The 21,942-nt window shown below is 46.5% G+C and overlaps 1 protein-coding gene across 3 annotated transcripts in view; it reads left to right on the forward strand.

Annotated features, from left to right (window-relative positions):
• Positions 1-21,942, forward strand: part of LOC144162493 (uncharacterized) — a 520,233-nt gene that overhangs the window by 237,755 nt on the left and 260,536 nt on the right. For all 3 annotated transcript variants that reach the window (XM_077693052.1, XM_077693053.1, XM_077693054.1), the window contains one exon: positions 20,925-20,988. The gene's annotated coding sequence lies outside the window, so the exon portion shown is untranslated. The remainder of the gene's footprint in view (positions 1-20,924; positions 20,989-21,942) is intronic.

Below are 21,942 nucleotides of genomic sequence, written 5' to 3' on the forward strand. Positions count from 1 at the left end.
AAATCACACGACGCTGTTTCCTCCTCCTCCAATCACTCCCGGAGGAGTGGGGCAGCGCTCTCTCCACGTTCGGAGCTGCAGCGTCGAGAACGGGGTGTCACACTGACCCACGCCGAGGAAAGAAGGGCCGGCGACCTTTTCAAGGGGCTCTCTTTTTCCTCGGAGCAGTGTCGCCTCTTCCAATGCGTGGGTGACAAGCGATTCCCAAACAGCCCCGATTGTCGCGGGAAAGAGCTGTTCGTACGCGCGTTGCGAGGACGTGTTTTGTTTCCGTTGTCGGAAGCCTCGGAAATGCCGCAACGTGGAGGATCTCGGTTGCTGCTGCAAGCGTCTCTTGTGGTGGAGAGAGAACAGAGACGCGTCCGCTGGGAAGAACGGTAACACTTGACGTGAAAGTGGCACTCGCGAAAGGCGCGCACACGTCTAAGCGAGCACCGTCACAGAGGCGACCGGCGGCGTGGACCGGGGGCAGGAATGACGCCGGGCGCGCGCGTCGTCGGAAAACGCCGGCGCTTGAAGAGAGCGAACGCTGGCTGGCGCGGCGCTGCTGGCTCTCGCTTGCTGGTCGGCTGCACGAGCTCGCGATATTAAAACGCGCACGCGACGGCTTTGCGGAATTTCTCTCCTCGCGGCGAGGAGGTGGCGTTATAAATACAGACCACGTGGCCGGCGGACGAAAAAACGCCGCCGCCGGTTGCTGCTGCCGCGAGCTGCGGCGGCTAGCGGCGCTGGTAGAGAGGGGGAGGGGAGCGAAGGGGGGGGGGGGGTTCTCAGGTGAAGGGGGGGGCGGTCGCCCCGGGAGGGCCGGCTCTGCGGGAAGCAGCAAAGGCGGGGTTTCATGTCGGCAGAAGCAGCGTCGACGCTAGGACGCATGCGCGGCGGCGGCGACGTCGGAGGGGGGGAGCGGCCGCCAGCGTTCCGTGACGTCACTAACGTCGGTAGCGCAGCGTCGCGAGCGCGCTCCGCCAGAACGCGGAGGAAAATTCCGGCGTCGGTCGCCGCGCCGCGCTTCGCTGCCTTGGAGGAGAGAGCCCAAGTAAGAGGGTCTGAAAAAAAAAAAAGAAAAAAAAAAGTTAACGCTCTCCGTTTTTCGCTCGCGCTCTGCGCAAAACGCCGTTTTTCCTCCGGTTTCTAGTTTTCGGGAAGTGCCGTGGCGCGGGGCGTTTCTTGCTCGAACGGGAGGCGGGATTTAAGTCGGCGCGCTCGCGGGCGTTTTATTTTTGAATTTCGCGGAGCACTCGCGCACTTGCTCTTTTTTTATTTCGTCCCTTCCGTCTCGGCTTGCTGCGAGCCAGTACCGTCGCAGTTTCGGAAAGAACTGGGTCGGGGGCGGATTCCGGCGCGTTTTCCCTTCGAAGCGTCCGACCCTCCTCCTTTTTTCTAGCGTCGTTTTAAGCCGCTTGGAGGCGGTGTTCGTAGTTTGTGCGCGTCTCCGCATCCTTTCTCTTTTCACCCAGTTAACTTTTTATCACCCCGGAGCGTACAACGTCTGACTAAATATTCTAAATTTTAGGCAGGTTACACGAAGATGCGTTTTGCTGAAATTCCGCGCGTTGTTTTTAAAGCCAAGTTTGATGCGACTAGCGAAATGAGAATCTGGCGGTCCCGTGTGCGCAGAAAACTCCCCCAGCGCTACCCTATGCGCATTTCCGCAAAAGTTGGGTTGGAGTGGAGTTATAAGTTTGCATTTCCCCACGTAAATGCATTTCCTCATATACCGGTTGGTCGACCGAAAAGCTCTGCAGGCCCTCTGGGCACAGCGGGAAATCGGGCATCCAATGCGTCAAAATGGTTACGTGAAAACGGCGTAAAATGGACGGTTATCTATAAGACAATACACGCACCGATCGTATATGAAGGAGTGTAAAAGTGCACCTCTATCTCATAAACCACGTATCGGTATACATTTAGCTCGTTCAGGAATGCGTTTACTTAGCGCGCGAAAAATCACTTGAGTTCGTCGTTCGTTTGCGACTTGGGTCTTTGAAGGTTTAAAGGAGGCACGAAGAGAAAATACAACTTCGTTTAATTTTGAAAGAACTAGGATTTGAAAGAACTAGGATTCAGTATCTCACTCTGATTTAATTTGAAAGAACTAGGATTGAGTATCTCACTCAGCTCCACTACAGCCACAAAAGATGTTTTTAACGAAAAAAAAAGCAAGAAGTATTTAAAAACTTTCAAATTTTGCGCCACAGTGATGTGTTATGAGCAAGAATGACGTCATACGGGCCAACAATAAAGCATAATTTTCAGTGCGTTAACTGCACGTTATCATTCAAGTGATGCGGTCAAATGGAACTAGAGGCCCCATTACAGACGTCCAGTCATGTGTCGTCGCGACAGGTCAGTTAGGCGGCCGCCAATCGCACAAATAAGGTTCCGTGACGTCATAGAAAAGTTGTGGGAAATTGTCTAGGCGGTCGCGACTGCTTCACACGTTTTCTTCAATATCTCCGTTATTTGTTCGAAGATTGCGATGATATTGGTATCATTGTTTATCCGGACTAAGCAGTCTTTTTAATAAACCCAACTTGTATTTTGTCTTCATGGCTCCTTTAAAGATCGATTGGACTCACTTTCAGCGATGGATTTGTCGCACTGCTGATGCGGTTTTGATGTGAGTAAGCTTTCGCGATTTTGCAGCTTTCTTTACGAAGGGATGGTAAAGATTTTTTTTCCTTCGCCATCGTTCGGGTGGAGTCGGGTGAATGTCGCTGTGTTTTGTGGGGCTTCCATGATAAATTTATATTACAGTTCCTTTATCTGCCTATGTTGCTGTCCCGCTCGCTCCTAATCGATTTCCTCCATGCGTTGCTGCGTAAGCGAGTGATTCGGAGTTCTTTGTGACGGGCGACAGCTGCGTGCCAAGAAAGAAGACGAGATGCAACGCTCGAGGCATTGATTTGTTTATTACCGTGCGAATTTTCACGGCCGGCGCTATTAAAAGGCGGTGTTGGCTATAATACTCTTTTTTTTTTGTACAAAGCAGCGAAGTCGTTGCGGAGCCGACTTACACGCGTTTAAAGCGTATTTATTGATAGCGTGCATGTTGACTCTATGCTCATGTTTCAACCCATTTACAGCCGTATGAAAGAGGCCACCTTGAGTGGTTCCCGAAATATTTATGTCCGTACTGCAACGTTGAATGATTTGACGGTGGACGCACCCTTTGCATTGCTGATGAGCGTGCGCGCGTTTTCTTGGCATGTTTTGCCTGATAGCTTCGGCGTTGAGGGGAAAGCCCGCCGTAGGGCGCTATGTTTGTATCGGTCAAGCTTGGTTTTGACCGTGCGCTATGGGGTTTGAAATACGTAGAGTTGAGGTGGGCGGCGGTGAATCTTCCACGAATTGGTAGCATGGTGGGTGGTGGGGCGGAGAGCTTCGGTTGGAGTTTCGTCGAGTGATGACGTCATCGCTCAACCTCCGTGACCACCTCCGGAAGAAAAGGGCTAGGGGTGAAAAATAAGTTTAAAATCTTTACCACTCAAGGGGGATTGGCTGAAGAAAATTCATACACTTCGATCTGTACGTTTACACTCAAGGGAGTTGCATGAAATACATAGCTGTGGTGTAATCCGGGCTGTTAACTGCCACCTTATAACAAACCTAAGTGCTGTCTTCAACTCTTCCGTGCTTTACTCCGCTGTCCGCTAGAGTGAAGGAGAGGGGGGTATTATTCTATCCATATTTGTCTGATATTTGACGACATAGAAAAAGTTCCCATTGCAATTGACCAAACAGCGTGACTGGAATAAATAAATAAATAAACAAATAAACAAATAAATAAATAAATAAATAAATAAATAAATAAATAAATAAATAAATAAATAAATAAATAAATAAATAAATAAATAAACAAACAAATAAATAAATAAATAAATAAATAAATAAATAAATAAATAAAATTACAGTGGGACGGATCAACTGGGAGGTCTAAGTTCTGGCACGCGTACAAACGAAAGGACGACAATAATGTCACATGACTCAAGGAATACTATAGGGGTTACATAATAATGAATCAATCAATCAATCAATCAACCGTTATTTTCGGTGCCCAGGAACAACCCTAGGGTCTTGGTACTTGTACACCATATACAAACATTCATAAAAACAAACTAAAATCAAGGCAACACAACACAGAAAACCATATGTATGACAGAAACAATAAAGTAAAAATAGTTACAGAGATCCCAGAAAGCAAAACAGCAAAAAAAAAAGGGAAGCCTAGTGTTAGAAGCCATGACACTCTGCCAGCAAAACGTTGAAGGCACGTGAAAAATTGAAAATACACATGCAAATACTCAATGAACATGACGGAGATAGATTATACCCATAAAAAGAAGATAATAATAATAATAATAATAATAATAATAATAATAATAATAATAATAATAATAATATTCGCTGTAGAGATAACGTTGCCTCCGGATGGCTCGCCGGGCTAGACAGAAATGCTGAGTGAAGCCCGTGCGCTGGAGCACCTGCTATTCAGCCATCCAGAGTATGTGATGCATGCTAGTCTCTCTCTCTCTCTCTCTCTCTCTCTCTCTCTATCTATCTGTGTGTGTGGAGAGAGAGAGAGAGAGAGAGAGAGAGGAGAGAGAGAGAGAGAGAGAGAGAGAGAGAGAGAGAGAGAGAGAGAGACGAATGATCGCACGCACGCACGCATGCACTGAAGCTCAGGTTGTCCTGTCCGCCTCCTCTGCCGGACCGCAGAAGAAAGGCCAGTGCTGTCAGTGGAACTACCAAGTACACTACAGAGTGTACAGATAGACTCCCGCGACATCACCCCTGTGCCGCAGGGTGGGCCACTTGAGGGCTTCCTCTAGCCACGTACCGAGAAATCGCGCAGCACTGTAGGTTGTCCCGTCGAGGACATATCCCTCCCCACACATATCCCTCCCCACACGTAGTGGACACATCCCTCCAGGCGCCCTGCACGAGCTTCGCTGAGTGGCTTTAGCAAAAAAAAAAAAAAAAGCTGAGCGTGCGTCGCGTGAGGAGCGTCCGGTGTCACCCAGCGTGCGCCACGTGAGGAGCTCCCGCCTTCGTCGCCGTCGTCGTCTTCGAAGCGGCGGACCCGTGGCACGCCGGCCGCTACAGGGCTACCCATCGTAGAACCGGAGGCGGAATTCCGAGGCGGATCGTTGAGAAGAGTAAGCCCTGGGTGGGTCGGAGGGACGCTACGTAAGCAGGCTTGACTTGGTGGGCGGCGACAACGACGTCTTGGGGGCCATTAATGTCAGGGGAGGCAGTCCTGGGTTGCCACTCGCCGTGCGAGGAACGTGCATACGCTTGCTCTTTCTGCTCCCTATCTCCTCTGATACGCTATCAGTGTGGGGAGAAGCTAGGTCGGCCCCAATCCCTGCTGTTCCTCCAGCCCTGCACCGGTAGCGCAAGCTGCGCCAACGTCTTTTTTTTTAAGTGCGAATGCACTTCTTAAGCGAGCCTGAAGCGTCCGCCGTCCGTCCACATAGCAACAGCTGCGGGTGCGCGCGCTCCTCGTCTTCCTTGGCAACGGGGGGAGATGGGCGCGCGCGCTGCCTGGCCGCGTCCCCATGGCTCATTCTTGTTGTTGTTCCTGCTGACATGGCACATACCCACGTGGGGGATTGGCCAGGAATCGGGCGTGAGAAGGGCTAATGCACCCGCTTAAAGGAGTACTGACACGAAATTTCAAAGCTGAGATCCGCTCTAGCAATCACGTACAACGACAACACAAATAGGTGTCTGTGAATAAATGCATCTTTCTTTCTTTGTAGTTGTGTGTGTGTGTGGGAGATCTCTCTTTCGCGAACATTACCGAACCGCGCAAATTCAACTCGTGCATTCGCACTTTCACATTCTTCCCCTCGGGGAAATGCGGGGGAAATTTTTTTTTGTCCCTGTCGATAGTTCGCTCTTTCGAGAACCATGATGTCATATCAGCTCGCGCAAAGCAGCCACTCTTGGAGTTTTCACCGCTCCGCCTTTGTGTAGAACCAGGGACATAATGGGTGGGTGAGTGAGTGCGAGAGAGAAAGAGGTTCCCAGCCTGCACCACATATGTTTCGCAGGGAAAGAAAAGGAACGGGAGGGGTTAGAAATATGGGTTGAGGTAGTGGTAGAAAGGTGGTTGGGGCAGGAAAAGAATGGGGTAATGGGGAAGAGAAGATAGATCTACCATCAGCGACCACCGCCCAGGAACGGGCAAAACTATCAGCGGGCTTTTGTTTCCAAGAAAAATTTCATTGTTTGAAACGAAAAAACAGAAAACTCTACAAGTATTGAAAGAAAAATAACAAACACTAAACGTTAAGGACACTTTGTTCTAAAAATTGATCTTCACTGTCGACTTGGATCCTTAGTAGACGTCTTGTCTTGTTTGTTCTTGTTCATGAACTTTACTTGATTCTTTCATCTTAGCTTGTTGATCTTGTTCTTCATGATTTGTTCGTGACCTGACTTGACCGGGGATATTGATCTATTACGCCTGATGATTTGTGATTATGTGTTGTTGTTGGTGTTCTGCTTGGTTTCCTTGTGTTGTTACGGTGTTAGAAGGGAATGACTGGAGGTGTGGGCGGAGGAAGCCTCACCAACATGGCGTTTCTGCTCCATCCCCGTATCATATCCCATCTTTTATATTTTCGTGATTGATCATGTTGGTGTTCTGTTATGTTTGGTCTATTCTTATGCTTGTAGAATGAATTCGTTAACTTTTTAAACCATCTCTTCTAAAATTAATCTTGTTTTTTCTTTCTTAATTATTTCCGGTTTTCTATTCTCTAAATGCTCTCCTAGTTGTTTAACGAGTCTTTTCCTTTTATTCAATAAAAGTGGGCTTTCTGTTAGATAATGATCAAAGTTCTCTATAGCAATAGATACCTGCGTTATTCTGAATCTTGAAAAATAAAACGTGAATCTACCATGCCCTGTCAGGGCTTGGGAAGAATAGAAGTTTGTAGGAAAGTGGTCCGGAATAAGAATTACGTTCTTAATCCAACTATAAGTATAACTTGTTTTGCATCCTTTATAACCACACCTTATTCCACTCCTGGTTTAACTTTGTATATGAATGTTTCGAAATTAATGATTTTGTTATTGGGACAAAAGTTGGTTCTCCGTTTCTTGCGGCTTCTTTCGCCAATTCATCCGCAAAGTTGTTTCCTATTGAGGAGCTGTGTGCTTTTACATAACTGAGTTTTATACTTACCGCTGCATTATCTCTAAGGACTAGTTTTAATTCGTTAATTATTGGATTTGTGTTAAGTGGGTTTCTTAGTGCTTGGAGTACCGACCAACTACGGTAAATAGTTGATGGTTATTGTTTGCTTTGTATGTTATTATAAATTCTATTGCCTTTTTAATGGCTATTAGTTCAGCTTCGTCGTTGGAACTGCATTCTGGAAGCTTAAATTTTTCCGCTCTTACTATTTGGTGGCTATTGTTAAATATTACAAACGCTCGCCCCTACGTCTTTTTCCGTCTTTGAACCATCGGTATATATACGGTAGTCTACTATTTCTTCTGTGGGAGTGATTATAATACCGCTTTTATTAGCTGGGTGATCTGTCCAGAGATCGTATTTTTTCATGATTTGATTACTTGTGTATAGCTTGTCGTCACATGAAAATGTTTTGCCCTCATTTAGTACTCCATATTGTTCAATTTCTTTTTCAATTGTTAAATACAATGGCGGGTTTTTCGCCATAATGTTTAAGGACAGGTTTGATGTTGTATTGAAAGCTTTCGTTATCGTTAGTAACGGTAATCTTTGGATCGCCTGTAGTTTCCTTAAAATAGTTACCTTCCGAGTGTACCACACCCGTGCTGCGTAGGTAAGGATTCTTTCCATGCCTCTCTTATACTAACTAGCACTAATTCTTTTTTTGAACTCTTCTCGTCGTTTAGCGTCCTGTTCAGGTTGTATGTTACGTTAGCTATTTTTTCTTTTAGATATTTTAGATGAGGTAAAAATGTCAACTTATTATCTATTATTACACCGAGTAACTTCATTTCGTTGAGTGTTCTTATTCTGGTTGAACCTATTTGGAGTATAGGTGGATGGGTTCCATACTGTTTTCCTATTATCATTGCTTGTGGTTTGTCATTATTTATTGTTATTTCTTTGCTTACAGCCCAGTAATTAGTTATTTTTAATACTCTGTTTTCTCTTCTGCATCTTCTCTTGATTTAAACTGAACGATTATTACTATATCATCTGTGAAAGCTTGGATGTGGCTGGCTGCGACAAATCTACCTTAGTGCCCCCCCCCCCACAACCGCCATCTTTCCACAGCCTTGGCCATCGCCGGCCTCAAAAGATAGCTGCATCTGATCGCAAGGGCTGTCGATACGGCCCGAACTCAAGGAATCCTGGAATGAGTACGCCTATCTGAAGGCTTTCCTCGGTTTCCTTAAAAGTTTATCCTCTCTCTCTCTCTCTCTCTCTCTCTCTCTCTCTCTCTCTCTCTCTCTCTCTCTCTCTCTCTCTCTCTCTCTCTCTCTCTCTCTCTCTCTCTCTCTCTCTCTCTCTCTCTCTCTCTCTCTCTCCCTCTCTCTCTCTCTCTCTCTCTCTCTCTCTCTCTCTCTCTCTCTCTCTCTCTCTCATTGTGGCGACCATCATAAGGTGGTGGGAGCTAGCAATGACTGAAAATGTGTATGTAACAGGTACCTGTTGTACTGCACTGAATCCCGCCGAGTTCATCCCTGAAACTTATCGCTGAAGCGCGGCAGGGGCAAGTGAGTTTAGAGGGGCTTAAAAGCCCCCGGATCACGGGGATACGAAACGCGAGTTACAAAACCCATTGTGCTGGTGATATGTGCGGAAAAGTTAACAGTGGGACTGAATGTTACACCCAGAAGGGCGGTTGGACAGTCTTCGTAGCAAGGATGTCTCCGAGGACGCAGGCCGGGCACTTGGCAGTTTTGCAATGGCTTATGTGCATAGTTTCGCTTTTTTCGAGGCTAGTGAGAATCCTGTTGGTGCAGGTCAAGTATTGCACCCACGCACCGGGAAAGGTCAATACGATGCTCTTGCTGTCCACGTCGTTCGTTTGTATTCCTTAAAAAGTGTGTCCTTCGTAACCTCAATCAAGTTTTCGAACAAGCAACGGGATAGGTTAGTGGAGGATTTTGGGGGTAAGATTGGCATTGCAGTCGTGATGTCGCCAGTGTGTTTTACGAGCAAGCTTTCAGCGAGGACAGAACATATGTGATTAACATAAATAAACCAAAAGCGTGGGTCTAAGAACATAGCCCTGTGGCACGCCAGGAGGCACTGAAAAATCTCGAGATACATTGAAGAGAACACGGCAAGGGCGACCACTGAGGAAACGACTCGGCCTGAAATGCCTGGATTGGAGACTTTCTGTAGAAGGATAGTGTTACCCGGGTTTTGGAAAGAGTTGCACTGATCAAAGCAAATAATCTCAGTGGGAAAGTATTGTCAAGCGTATAGCATGGGAAGTGAGTGACGGTTGCCAGAGCGCTTTGGTAGGAGTGAAGGCGAGAGCGGGCTGTTGTCTTCCAGCTAGCGCTGTATGGACTTGTTGATGGTACGTTGTATTGTTCAGCACAGAATAGATGCAACTGAGATGGACCTTTAACTTGACAATTCAATGGGGGGCGACTCTCTAGTCGTTCTGCGCTTGTGTGATAACTGCTCTTTTTGAGAGAGAGGGAGAGAGAGAGAACGAAATCGCCGTTGTCTTGACAGCCTTAGTCTGGGCCGTCGTGCCACAACCTCTTCATTAGGAGACAACCGGTCCCTAGATCTAGTGGGCCGCCAGGAGCAAAGCGGAGGGGTCGAGAAAAGGCTGAAAAAGTGAAAGAATGGAAGAGGATGCAATGGGACAAAAGTTCTTGTTCAGGGTGGTACGAAGGTGGTCGGGCGATTCCTTGATGACGGGAACAGCGTCGTCGAAGTAGGAAAGCGAAAGAATTGTGACAAGGAGGGAGGAATAGGGCTACGATATTGCGGATAAGGCTTTCACTCTCGGCGACAGATCAGCTGCAAGTGACACCTGGAGAGAACTGAGGTCGAAGCTGATTTGCAAGGCTCTCTGGTGAGTACAAAGGTGCGCCGTTGGCCACAAAGGACGGGCGCTGCCGTCTTTATTGAACCCAATTCACGTTAACCCAGGATAGCTTGGCGTCGTTCTTCGTTTTGAAAGAAAATTCCTGAGTATAGAGGAGGAGGAGGAGAAGGAATAAACGTGTATCTGGAACTGTCAGCCCTGGGGAAGAGTCCTCATTCCAGGACCCCTTGAGTCCGTCCGGCTTCTTGGGCTCGTTGCACCAGCCAAAGCTGGCCGTCAGGGTCCGAGCTGGACAGTGCTCTCTCCCAGTGCTCAGGGGAGGGGAAAGGCAGGGGGGGTAGGTGGGGGTTCTTATCACAGCCCCACATGATATGGTAGAGGGTGCCCGGAGCCTCGCAGAAGCGGCATTGCGAGTATAGAGGTTGTAGGCGCACTGGATGGCTTTTGCGAGGGAGCGTTGTAACGATTTCGCCTTTTGCCAGGTGGCGGGATATTGAAGGCGAGCAGCTTGCTTGAAGACAGGCCTTTTGTAGCCTGAGCTACACTGGCCGAGGTTCAGCAGTTTCGCGTGGCTCCTGGAGAGCCGTGCTGCGCATGGGCGAGGAGCAGTGTCGTCTCACGGCGCACAGCTGGCGCGATGGAGCCGCCCCCGCTGCGACTGAATCGGATTGGATTGGATTGAACGGTATTTGATTTGATTGGGTTGGATTACATTGGATTAAATTGGAAATCGTTTTAGCAGCAGTAAGCATGATACTCAGCTTATCCTAGACAACCAGGAAACCTAAGAATAACCAGCTGAACGTTAGCTCACGCTACGTATATCCTGGCATAGCCGAGCTAAGCCACTGCTAATTTTTTTTATGTCGGGGGATATTCAAGGTGAACGCTTTCTTCTTAACAACGTCGCCCGGGTGGGGACTGTGTCCTGGTAATTGGCGACGCAGACCTCCCTCGTAGTGAGAAACCACGGATCCAGATGTGCCGGTGGAGCAGGTAAGCGTCGTCAGTCTGGTAGAAGTCCTGAACTGCAGGGGATAGGCCTCGACGGGGAGGTTTTTCACTGAATAAAACCTGGTCCGCAGCTCCTTGTTTTGGGTGTACCCGCTACAATCCAGTGCCGTGAGGCGGACGGGAGACAGATGGCGACGGGAGACAGATACACCTTGGAGGTGGCTTACTGTCACGGCTGGTGCCGCAAAAGAATAGGTATGCATGGGTTCGTATCATCGTTGTCATCATGATTGTCGTCATGACCGATTTCATTGTCATTGTCACCACCATAATCACCACGTGCTCCATAATCATCACGCTCGCCGTAATATTTTTCTTAAACTGACATTTTTCGTTATTTGACGTTATCTGCAGCATGAAGGGACCTCCAGTCTTTCAAGTCAGCCTGAGCCCCGAAATTTGCCTCCCCGTAGCTTCACCCTGATTAATTACTTCTTTATCCTGACATTACGGTGACCCCGCTTTCTACGAAGTCGAAGAAGGAATGCCGGAACTCTCGCACAATCGAGCACTTCACGAAGCCGAAAAATACGGAAGTATGTATACACAGTGAAAACGAGAAACATATTTCCTGGCAAAACATTGTCACTTCGCCTTCTGCACTCCTGCACGACTCGTCTTGCGATATCAATAGCAGCCGCCTCAAACTTCTTGCCACGTGTTACTTGCTGCGGATCGCGGCTACAGCGGAGATTATGTCCACCGTTTATTCAATGATTGCCTGTTAGTGCTGTTTGCGTTCTCGTTAAACACAATGCCGCCGTGAAACCGGTCATTTTCCTATTTTCTGCTCATTTTCTCCAAAAAAAAACGTCCGAGAGATTGGCTTGGTGCATGACCAGTTTTGTTCGTAAGGTCAAGTTCTCACATGGGCAAGAAACGGACAGACTTCATCATCAACATGAGGGATTTGCGATATTGGGTTTGAACTGCCGATAGACATTTTCAAATGTTCGGTCAGAAAATCATGCGCCCGGAAGGGTCCACAACTCACAACCGATGCGTTCGATGCTTTACCAGTCTAAATGCTCTGCCGTAGCAGCTGTATTCCCCTCCATTTCCTGCTGTGCTTATGCCTGTGTAAGCGCATCCTCTGATTTTAAGGAACCTGCACCGTGTTCGCAGAATACCAACAACCTGTGCTCTACGACATTCTGGACAAAGATTCAAACTCTGGCGAAAAGAGTTTCACTGATGTATCAGTTACACAACAAATTCCACCTTTCCTGGCATTAAAAAAGAGAATCATTTAAAAAGGGGTGGGAGGGGTAATACGAGATGCGAATGTGACCCGATATTGGTAGTTTAATCGCTTGCCATTACGATTTGGTCCCGCAAGGCAGCGGCCCCATACTTTATTAAACGGGCTCATGAACTGAAACCCTTCCCGTCCCACCGAGGTATAATGGGTAAATTAAATACATTGAAAATGGATGTATGGATTTAAAATAAAAAAAGTAAACAGGTAATTATACTGGAAGAATGCCCGTTTCTTGCCCTTTTTATTCACAAATTTGAAGCCCGTAGTTCTTAACTTGTGTGATAATGAACGAATCCGTCGCGGGAGCCATAATTGTAAAATGTCGAAACCTTTTGCTCTTTTAATTTCCAATTTTGGGGTACGACGAGTGTTTGCTCTAGGCCTAAATGGCACCGATGATTTTGTTGGTCGCTCAACATGTGTAAGAGGGAGAGAACGGCAGGTATCTTTGCCATTAATTTTTCCCATTTGCGTATAACAGGAGCTCGTCCATAACACTAAGTGAGTATTAATGCGCAGGTATTATTTGTGCCATGAGGCTACAAACGCGGCGTTGTAGGCAGCGGACGATAATGAACACCAGCGCGCCGTCATAAAAATAGAAAAGACAAAAAAAAAACTGTGGTTGATTCCTCTGCCGTAGGAATCAGTAAAACACGAAATTGAAATGTGCAGCGAAATATGCACCTCACCATAATTTGCGGGTCGGCGGCTCTTTTGGGGGGCTTGGGGAGTGACGTCCTGCTGGCGGGTCGTTTGGGAAAAGCTGTACTGGCGTCATTTCCGTGACGGATATGACGTCTGTGAAATCTTGGGGTATCCCGGCAGACAACACTTTCGTGTTAAAATATAAAACCCGAAAATGAGCATCCCTAAGTATAACGTACTCTTTAGTGCTAACGGTTGCTTCCCCGCAAGAAGACACCGTGCGCTGGGGTGCACCCTTTACAGGCCGCTTGCTTGGTTGTACAGGCGTCACTTCCGTGACGGATATGACGTCACTTAAATCTTCGTGCATCCGGGAATAAAACACTTTCGTCTTAAAAAAACCGTGGCAAGAAATTCAACTGGAAGACGCTGGGTGACTATTAAGCAAGTGACTTAACCCCTGTACTGCACCGACACCGCACCCAACGCGGCTTTCTAGGTGCTTTTAATGTTACGGAAGGTTCCAAGAGGGGACAAAACACGAAACGGGCCCGCCTTCCACGTGGCTCCGTACCGTTCCAAGCGAAGCCATAATACTTTCACATTCAAAGAACGGAAGCGGAGTTAAATGCCCCGGCGATTTTTTTTTTACTATTCACAACATGCGCCCGCGCGTACCGGTCTAGTGACTACGCCTCGCGCTGCAGTAGAAAAGATACGTAAAGGTAATAAAAACGCCTATCTGTATTGTTTTTTATTTCAAGTACGAGTTACAGTGAGTGCCAACCTTTCTTTTAATTGTCTTGCTTGTGGGCGAGTTACACAAAGTGAACTCGCTTATCGGAAGTGTTGCAGAGTCCCTTTAACCATAGCCTCCTTTATAACGCTTGTGCCTGCTCAGTGCCAGAAATTCCGCCGTTCTCTCTGGTAGCGCCCTAATCCCAGGGTCTCCTGCGTTGGCCAGGGTACGGTCACCATTTGTCTACACACCTGGCAACAATGAGTGGTTAAAAAAAAATTGTCAAGGCCTTTGTAAACAAAATTGCCTTTGTAAACAAAAAATACGTGTTGTATAAAGGCGACTCTGGCTCTAGCACTGACGGGCAACTCCTGTTTGAACAAAAAAGGTATAGAAATTCACGAGGCCAGAAATAAAACCATCTAGCTAGGGTGACGCTTGAACTTAACAGCGTAATTATAAAAGAGATTGTCTTTCTCGGGCTACCTTGTTCTTTCGTGAATAATATAACGCAAAAGATTTTTTTTTGCATTTCCCTCGATTCAGCCAGAAATGTTACGGGTGAGTTTAGTAGTGGGTTTGTGACCCACTGGTTATTGATCGGTTATACGGTATGTGATTGGTGAGGGAAGAATGAATGTACCGGGGAGAAGTAGCGAGAGAAACAAGCTAAGTGCATGCTGAATGTTTATTGTGTTTATGCTCTCAAACACTGAGCATCGCCTTGAGCTAAAGCTTGAAGTCGTCATTCTTTGCGCAGCAGCCAGGCATTGCCGATTACCGCGTCGTCAATATATGTACTACATGCGCGAAGGCAACATTTCGTGGATCAGCGGCGACGGAGAAATACGGATGGGATGGAGGACGGTGGGCGCGTACCGTTTCGGGGACCGTAAAAAATATTAGCCGCAGAACAAGACCTAATGGACTCGTAAGTAAAAAAGGGGAGCTCAACTGTTTGGACTTCTTGAAACAAAATTTAATTAGTATGACTCAATTATCACTAAACACCGAATCAAGAATCATTATTTTTCACTTATCAAATTATCAACTTTTCACTTATCAGGGGAATAAAAGTTAACTGGCTCTTATTGCAGTGACAACCATGAGGTCATGTATACATTTTTCGGGGAAACTGCCGTAGCGAACCCAAAGGGGCGACCATGCAGGCGGGAACAATGCACTGAACGCAGTTTAGTAGTTCTGCGACACCACGCACAAAGCTCGGTCTTTAATACTGGGTCATGAAGTTGAAGCTCGCCGTTTTGCGGACTTTTGTAGCTGGAAGACGCCTTCGTGTAGCAGACGACGCCGAGGTGCGTTTAAGTTCACTTCCGCCTGAGACAGCAGTTTGCATAGGCATGGCCATCGAGAAGCCTGGGAACTTGGCGCCCCCACAGTGAACGGGCTGCTGCAATGGGTTTCGGGGCGATAGAGCAGGCACAGTATGGTATATAGGAGGCTATGCTTTAACAGTGAACATTATTGCGCAACGTACCGTAACAAATTTTGGTTCGCTGCACTCTCCCACGCGAAAAGCGACGGTGTTTTAGTTGCCATGCAATTTCTTGAAATTGAACGCTAATTAATCTTTAGAAGGACTGATCGAGTAAATACGATATGATAACGGTAGGTATAAATTTATTGGCCACGTAATAGATTTTAGATGTGCTTGAATTGTGGACAGGTACCGATCGTTCAGAGAACGTGTTCAGGCTCCTGGCGATGGCGAGAAGTAATGCCGGCCGCGGCCGCAAAGTTAAGCAGAAAGTTCAACATCAGATCAACAGAACGTCCAACAAAGGCTTTCGCATTCACATTCTTTGGAAGCTGTAAGCATCCCCCGTAATTTTTGTAACTGTCCCTTGGTTTATACTGTGTATCGTGTGATATAACCCGATCGCACTTTATCTGTTGCGATTATTTTTCACTTGCACGTATTATCATTCAATGACTAACGCCGTTCTCTCTCAAAACCTTTGCAACAGATGTCAAAAAGAAGGAATTATAGGAACTTGTACCCACAGTGCGAATTACTTCCCTCCAACCTTGGAGGTAATTGAATAAATAAACATCAATGTATAATCTGGTAGACGGTTGCTTCGTATACACGTGAACACAGCTGACAGAATTCTCGACGCGCTGTTTTGAGGTTAGTGACGATCGCAGACGACACCTCGTTGGTCCGTTCTGAGGCTTTGTCACTCATTTCGCTGGAGGGCACGCTACTGCCCCTTACGAGGAGTAGAGTGATCATGATTGTGCTTCTCATGCTGTGATTTGACTGATTGTAGGTTTTAACGAGCCGACGCAACGCAGGTGTTGAGGCGCGCCGTAGTGGAGGGCTCCGGATTAATTTTGACCACCTGGCGATCTTTAACGTGCGCTGAAATATCGTACAAACAGGCGTTTTTGCTTTTCGCCTTCATCAGAAAAGCGGGCGCTGCGGCCGGGAATCGAGCCCGCGTCCTCGTGCTCAGCAGCACAACGTCTTAGCCACTGAGCTACCGTGGCGGGTGTGCTTCTCATGCTACTCTTAACGTTACATTAAGGGTGCAGTCAGAAACAAAGTCAAAGTCCAGGAATCCAAACTGCTTTGACCATGCCGGAATGGTGAAATCGATAGACGTCGGCTTCATAGCGCAAAGTTCCCATGTTAGATTCCGACAGGATGGAAAGTTCGGCGAGTGGGTATTGAGACATGGTGTAGAAACAGCGCGCTGAGACGAAATGCACAAGAAAAAAAAAACTGTGGTTCATTCCTCTGTCACAGGAATCGGTAAAACACGAACGTGAAATGTGCAGCGAAATCAGCAGCTAAGCATGATGTGCGGGTCGGCGGCTGTCTTGTGGGTGTGCTTGGCGAACAACGTCTTGCTGGCGGGTAGCTTCGGGAAAGGTGGGCTGGCATCATTTCCGGGACGGATATGACGTCAGTGAAATCTTGGGGTATCCCAACAGAAAACACTTTTGCGTTAAAATATAAAACCCGCAAACGAACAACCATGAGTATAACGCACTCTTTAGTACTAAAAGTTTCTCCCCCGCAAGAAGACCCTTTTGCAGGGGTGCACCATTTACAGGCCGCTTCGTTGTACTGGCGTCATTTCCGTGACGGATATGACGACAGTGAAATCTCGGTATGTGTCCCGGAATAAAACACTTTCGTCTTAAAAGAACCAGCGCTCGTCCTGTCTGCTTCTTTTTCTCGTGTTTGTCGTCTTACCGCGCTGTGGAACCATGCCGATTCCAACCATTGGAAGCGTTTTGTTCTTGAGTCACTTAATGTACCTTCGGTTATCATCATCATCGTATTTTCAAACGCATTGTGTAAAATTGGCTTTTCTGCAGTGCATTTTGTGACGGGACGGTCGCCATCAGTGAGGCATACAAAGCTGCGCCTTAAAACGCCCTGGTACATTAGAAGCAGTGTGGTCTGCTCCTGCTTACGGTACCGCCCCTATGCGGAGGCGTCTTAGCTCATTCTTTGATTAATTGTGAAGCTTAACGCGCTGACGCTTCACAGGCGATCGGGCGCGCCGTAGTGGATTGCTCCGGATTAGTTTTGACCACCTGGGGATCATTAACGTGGGCCGAAATCTCGAACACGCGAACATTTTTGCTTTTCGCCTCCATCAGAAAAGCGGCCGCTTGGACCGGGAGTTTAAGCCGCGTCATTGGGCTCAAAAGCGCAATGCCTTAGCCACTGAGTTACCGTGGCGGGTCTTGGCTCATTCTACTAAAAGTTATCCGAACTACGTCACCGAAATCACGTGCCACGCTTTCATCAGTGTGTGGCCGTATTTTGGGGGAGTTGGCAGAAGGCAGGCAAATTTTTCTGCCGAAGCACGTTAAGGGTTCGGAATGTCGGCGTCTCCTGTCGTCGTTTCATGTCGTCACGGTAATCAAGTTGTCAAACGATGGTCGTAAAACAAGTGTATAATGCATAAAACCGGTTCAAAATAAAATAACAAGATTTAAACTAATTTAATATAACTAATTTAAAATACAGGAATAATCAGGATTTAGTTGCATTAATACCATGTATTTGTTAAGTTTCGTCTCCAAGTTGGTTTTCTGCTGTAAAGCATACTTCTTAGCATGCTGCGGCGTGTAACACGAAGACAACTTACGGCCAGCCTGTCTCATTTAATTGCTTAAATTTGGTTCTACGCAAGAGAGGGCGCCACCGCCTCAGCAAACGCGCAATTGCTCCTCCCACCGGCGCTTCTCCGGCCCCCAATCAGCGCGCCCTGTGTGGAAAGAAAGAGACTTAAAATCTTTGAATACACTTATGTACACGGCATGATCCGTGCCTCCGCAGGCTTCTCGTTAGTGGAGATGCCCCGTTATTTTTTCTGCTTTCCCTAGCTTGGCGTAGCGCGAAAAACGGACAAGCACAGAAATACATAACGGGCACATTTTTCACACTCTGCTATCATTTCTTTTTGGCCATTTTAGCACCTGGAATGGTGACACCGAGCTTCCTGCGTTATCAGGGAATTGCAAATTCGGTTTCACTGCACCTGTGTACCTGGTTTCTTGTTTTCAATCGAGCACACATGTACATAGGTTCGTAGGCTCAGTGACGAGTGCACTTACCCTCCTCTCACTCACCACTCACCAGTGAGTGAGCCTCGCCATCGTTTTTGGATTGGCGAGTGTGAATGCGAGTGAGTGCGAGCCCGACGCGCAGTGAGCCCCGCTCACCACTCGCGAGTGCGAGCACCATTCACGGCAAGCCCCACTCATCACCCGCGAGTGCGAGAACAACTCGCGGGGAGCTCCGCTCACCACTCGTGAGTGCACTCGCACTACTCGTGCCATTTGCGTGGCTTACCGCGGTGAGCGCCACTATTGCGCTTGTACTCGCAGCGTGTTGGCTCTTCGTCGCAGGAGCCGCTCGCTGTGGTGGTTGTTAATGGCGGGATTGCTTTTAGCTTCGGAAATATGTCTTCACTGAGCTCCTGCTATAGAGAACCCTAGAATTAATTCTCTGGTGGCTTGCTGATATAGGAATATGGTTTGCATGGCCTTCTGACGTCGTAATGCACTAATACTGTTCGGTTTAATGACTCATGGAGGGTCGGCTCCACACACTAGCTTGCGAGGGGAGACGACGAGTGGTGAGCCCTAGAGCGAGTGAGTGCGAGGGGTGATTCCGAGTGGAGGGCGTGAAGTGCGAGTGAGTGCGAGTGGTGACGGCGAGCGGTGAGCGTGAGTGCGAGTTGTGGAGGGCGCGTAGTGCGCGTGAGTGCGAGTGAGTGTGAGGGGTGAGGGCGACTAGTGAGCGCGGGCGTGAGTGCGTGCGTGAAAAAAAATATATATTTCTGTGTGAGTGTGAGTGAGTGAGTGGCGCCCATTTTTTCCGAGGTATGCGTGTAACCGTCCTTTTGTTCTGCATGCCCAGAGCTCGCCGAACAAAGCGCTTGAGAGCACTCTTTGTCACGGACGTACCTTGTCTAAGCCGCCAACGTGTACAAAATCAAAATTCGAGGTTTCCTGGGTGCACGATGCCTGACATGGTTTTGCTAGAGCTGTTGGAGATTTTTAGGGTTACCTAAGTGGAGGCTGGCACGGGGAATTTCTTCCCTTTCAGGTGACGTGGCATTTCTTGCTTTCTCGTACGCTGATTCAGTCTTTCCAGTTTTTATTCGGATTCTTCTTTCCTAGTTAACCACGAATCATCTTTTCGAATTAAAAGTAATTCTACTTCTGCCACTACTATTACTACTGCTACTAGTACTACTACTGCTACTACTAATCAGTAAATGGCTTCGCTTTCGAATTTAGCCCCCCTCCGTGATAATACTTTCCAAATTGAATCACGCCTCCGGAAGTACGAGAAAACTATTGTTTGAGTTTCAGTTGCAGTTTTAGTTTATCGATGCTGTTGAGCTATTACAGAACATAAATAACTCTAGGAAGTCTCATAGTCGTATACCGGGGACAGACATCCCACAAATAAGTACGTACAAAAAGTATACTTAATGTGGTTAACAGCAGTAACAATCCTAAAAAAGCACAGACAGGAAAAATTTTTACACAGTGAAAAGTCAGATATTGCTAATAACAATCAAATTGTTATACAAAAAAGGTATATAAAAGGGATATTCACCCACGTAAGCAAGTTGACACTTATTTTGCCAAAATGATCTGGCTAAGCTACCTCTTAAATGAATTCAAGGAGATGAAAAGTACAACTAAACATGCAGTTAATACATTTAGTACAACTAATTATTAGTACAACTATTAGTACAGATACTAGTACAACTAATAAAAGTTCCATGATCGCGTCGCCTTTGGTTTCGGTATATCAGCGGGAGGATGTTTTTCCCAGCATGTTTCTCTGCAATGCGTAAAGTCCCCTTCTGGGCTTCCGCTATGCCCTGTGCCACTACGCGCATCATCTGGCAAATGTTCCGTTCTCGGGATTGAAAATCGGTATGACCAAAGCCAAGAATTGGTGTTATTCTATGATAATGATTTCACGTATATCTCGGCTTTGGCTATATAACTGCTGTTTCCAGATTCGAAATCATAAATTTTTATCCATCTTGCGTAGTTGTAGAGTTACTTGAGATGTAGCGATAATCGGCGATTTTAAGCTCACTTATCACTGGTTTGCGAACTTGTCCTTTAAAGCGTACGTTACAAATTGTTCGATTTTTTCTACAGAATTGATAGATCGTCTTCTGCCCTAAACAACACACCCCTTTCCATATTTTGTAAACAACATTTTTCTTTTTTTGCTCTTTGGTATGTGCGCACAGGTACAACAATGGAGAAATGAAACGCGATCACGAAAATATGAACCGTAACTCACAAATAGCGTGATTTATTTCCGTGCAAGTTAAATTGACGCGTGGCTAAAGCACAGTTACAAAGTTGGGCAATGTGGCTTTTCAAATATACCGATAGCGCGCGCCAATATTTGGCCTACACGAACAGTACTTTTCATTGCGTGTTCCGGTTCATATTTTCGTGTTCGCATTTCATTTGTCAGTGACTGCACACCGCCCCCCTCGAATAACCTGACTATGCGCGTCCCGTGTTTAGAAGCCGCCGCTTCCTGGACACGCGCGCACGAAGCAAGCGTTGAATTTGGCGCTGTTCCATCAAGGCGCGCTGACGCGCCGCCTTGCGCCATCTGGCGGCAGGCTCTTGAACCCGTTTTGCTTTGTGTGCGTGCTTGGCCCAAGTGAACCGACAATTGCGATCTTTTACTTCATTCCAGATCCCTCCGGGTTGGTATCGAGGTGCAGGACCTCCACGCCAGGACTCAAGTGCTAAATTGATTGGTGAGTGCCCGCATATTCAGACTGTAGACCGATACTTAAACAGGCCGGGTAAGACGCGGCAACGTTGCCGGAGCGGAGCGGAGCGACGCAAGGCGAGCGCTTAGCCTTCAGGCCGGTAATAGTACAGTAAGCGGCTGTGAAGTTGTACATGTATGCAAGTACGTATTGTGCACTTTATATATATATATATATATATATATATATATATATATATATATATATTTTTTTTTTTTTTTTCCACATTGCCACGGTGGAACGAGAGAGTTACCTTGTAAAATTTTTTTTCGTTCTGTTTCTTGTCTTTTTTGGTTCTTTTTTCTCATCTCGAACTGCGAGACTGTGACTTCTTGTTATCCTTTTTTTTTGCTTTCCCTCTTACACTTCTCTCATTTTTTCGCTGCCCACCAACCATGATCGCATTCTACAAACTCTCCCTTCCTTTGCCCTGCCGTCATCCTTGCTACATTTTCTGTATATATATATATATATATATATATATATATATATATATATATATATATATATATATATATATATATATATATATATATATATATATAAATATATATATATATAGACTGAAAAGATAAAAACTCACACAGAGCGCGAAAAAAATATAAGGTTAGTAGAGACAGAGACAAACGAGAAAGACTTAGAAAATAAAAATAAGTTTACTGACGTTTCAGGGAGAGGACTCCTATATATATATATATATATATATATATATATATATATATATATATATATATATATATATATATATATATATATACAGTCGAACACGGATATATCGAACTCCAAGGGGATCGCGAAATAGTTCGATATATGAAAAATTCTATATAACAAATATGGGCTCTGAGACCTCACCTATGGCAGACGATCACTTACCGATCGTCGCATTCAAGAATGACAACTAATTCCGCACTCACGACGCAACAGGACGCTTTATTTCGG

Source organism: Haemaphysalis longicornis, unplaced genomic scaffold (genome assembly GCF_048455015.1).
Source record: "Haemaphysalis longicornis isolate Haplotype H1 unplaced genomic scaffold, Haemaphysalis longicornis Haplotype H1 scaffold_12, whole genome shotgun sequence".
Taxonomy (NCBI): Eukaryota; Metazoa; Arthropoda; class Arachnida; order Ixodida; family Ixodidae; genus Haemaphysalis; species Haemaphysalis longicornis.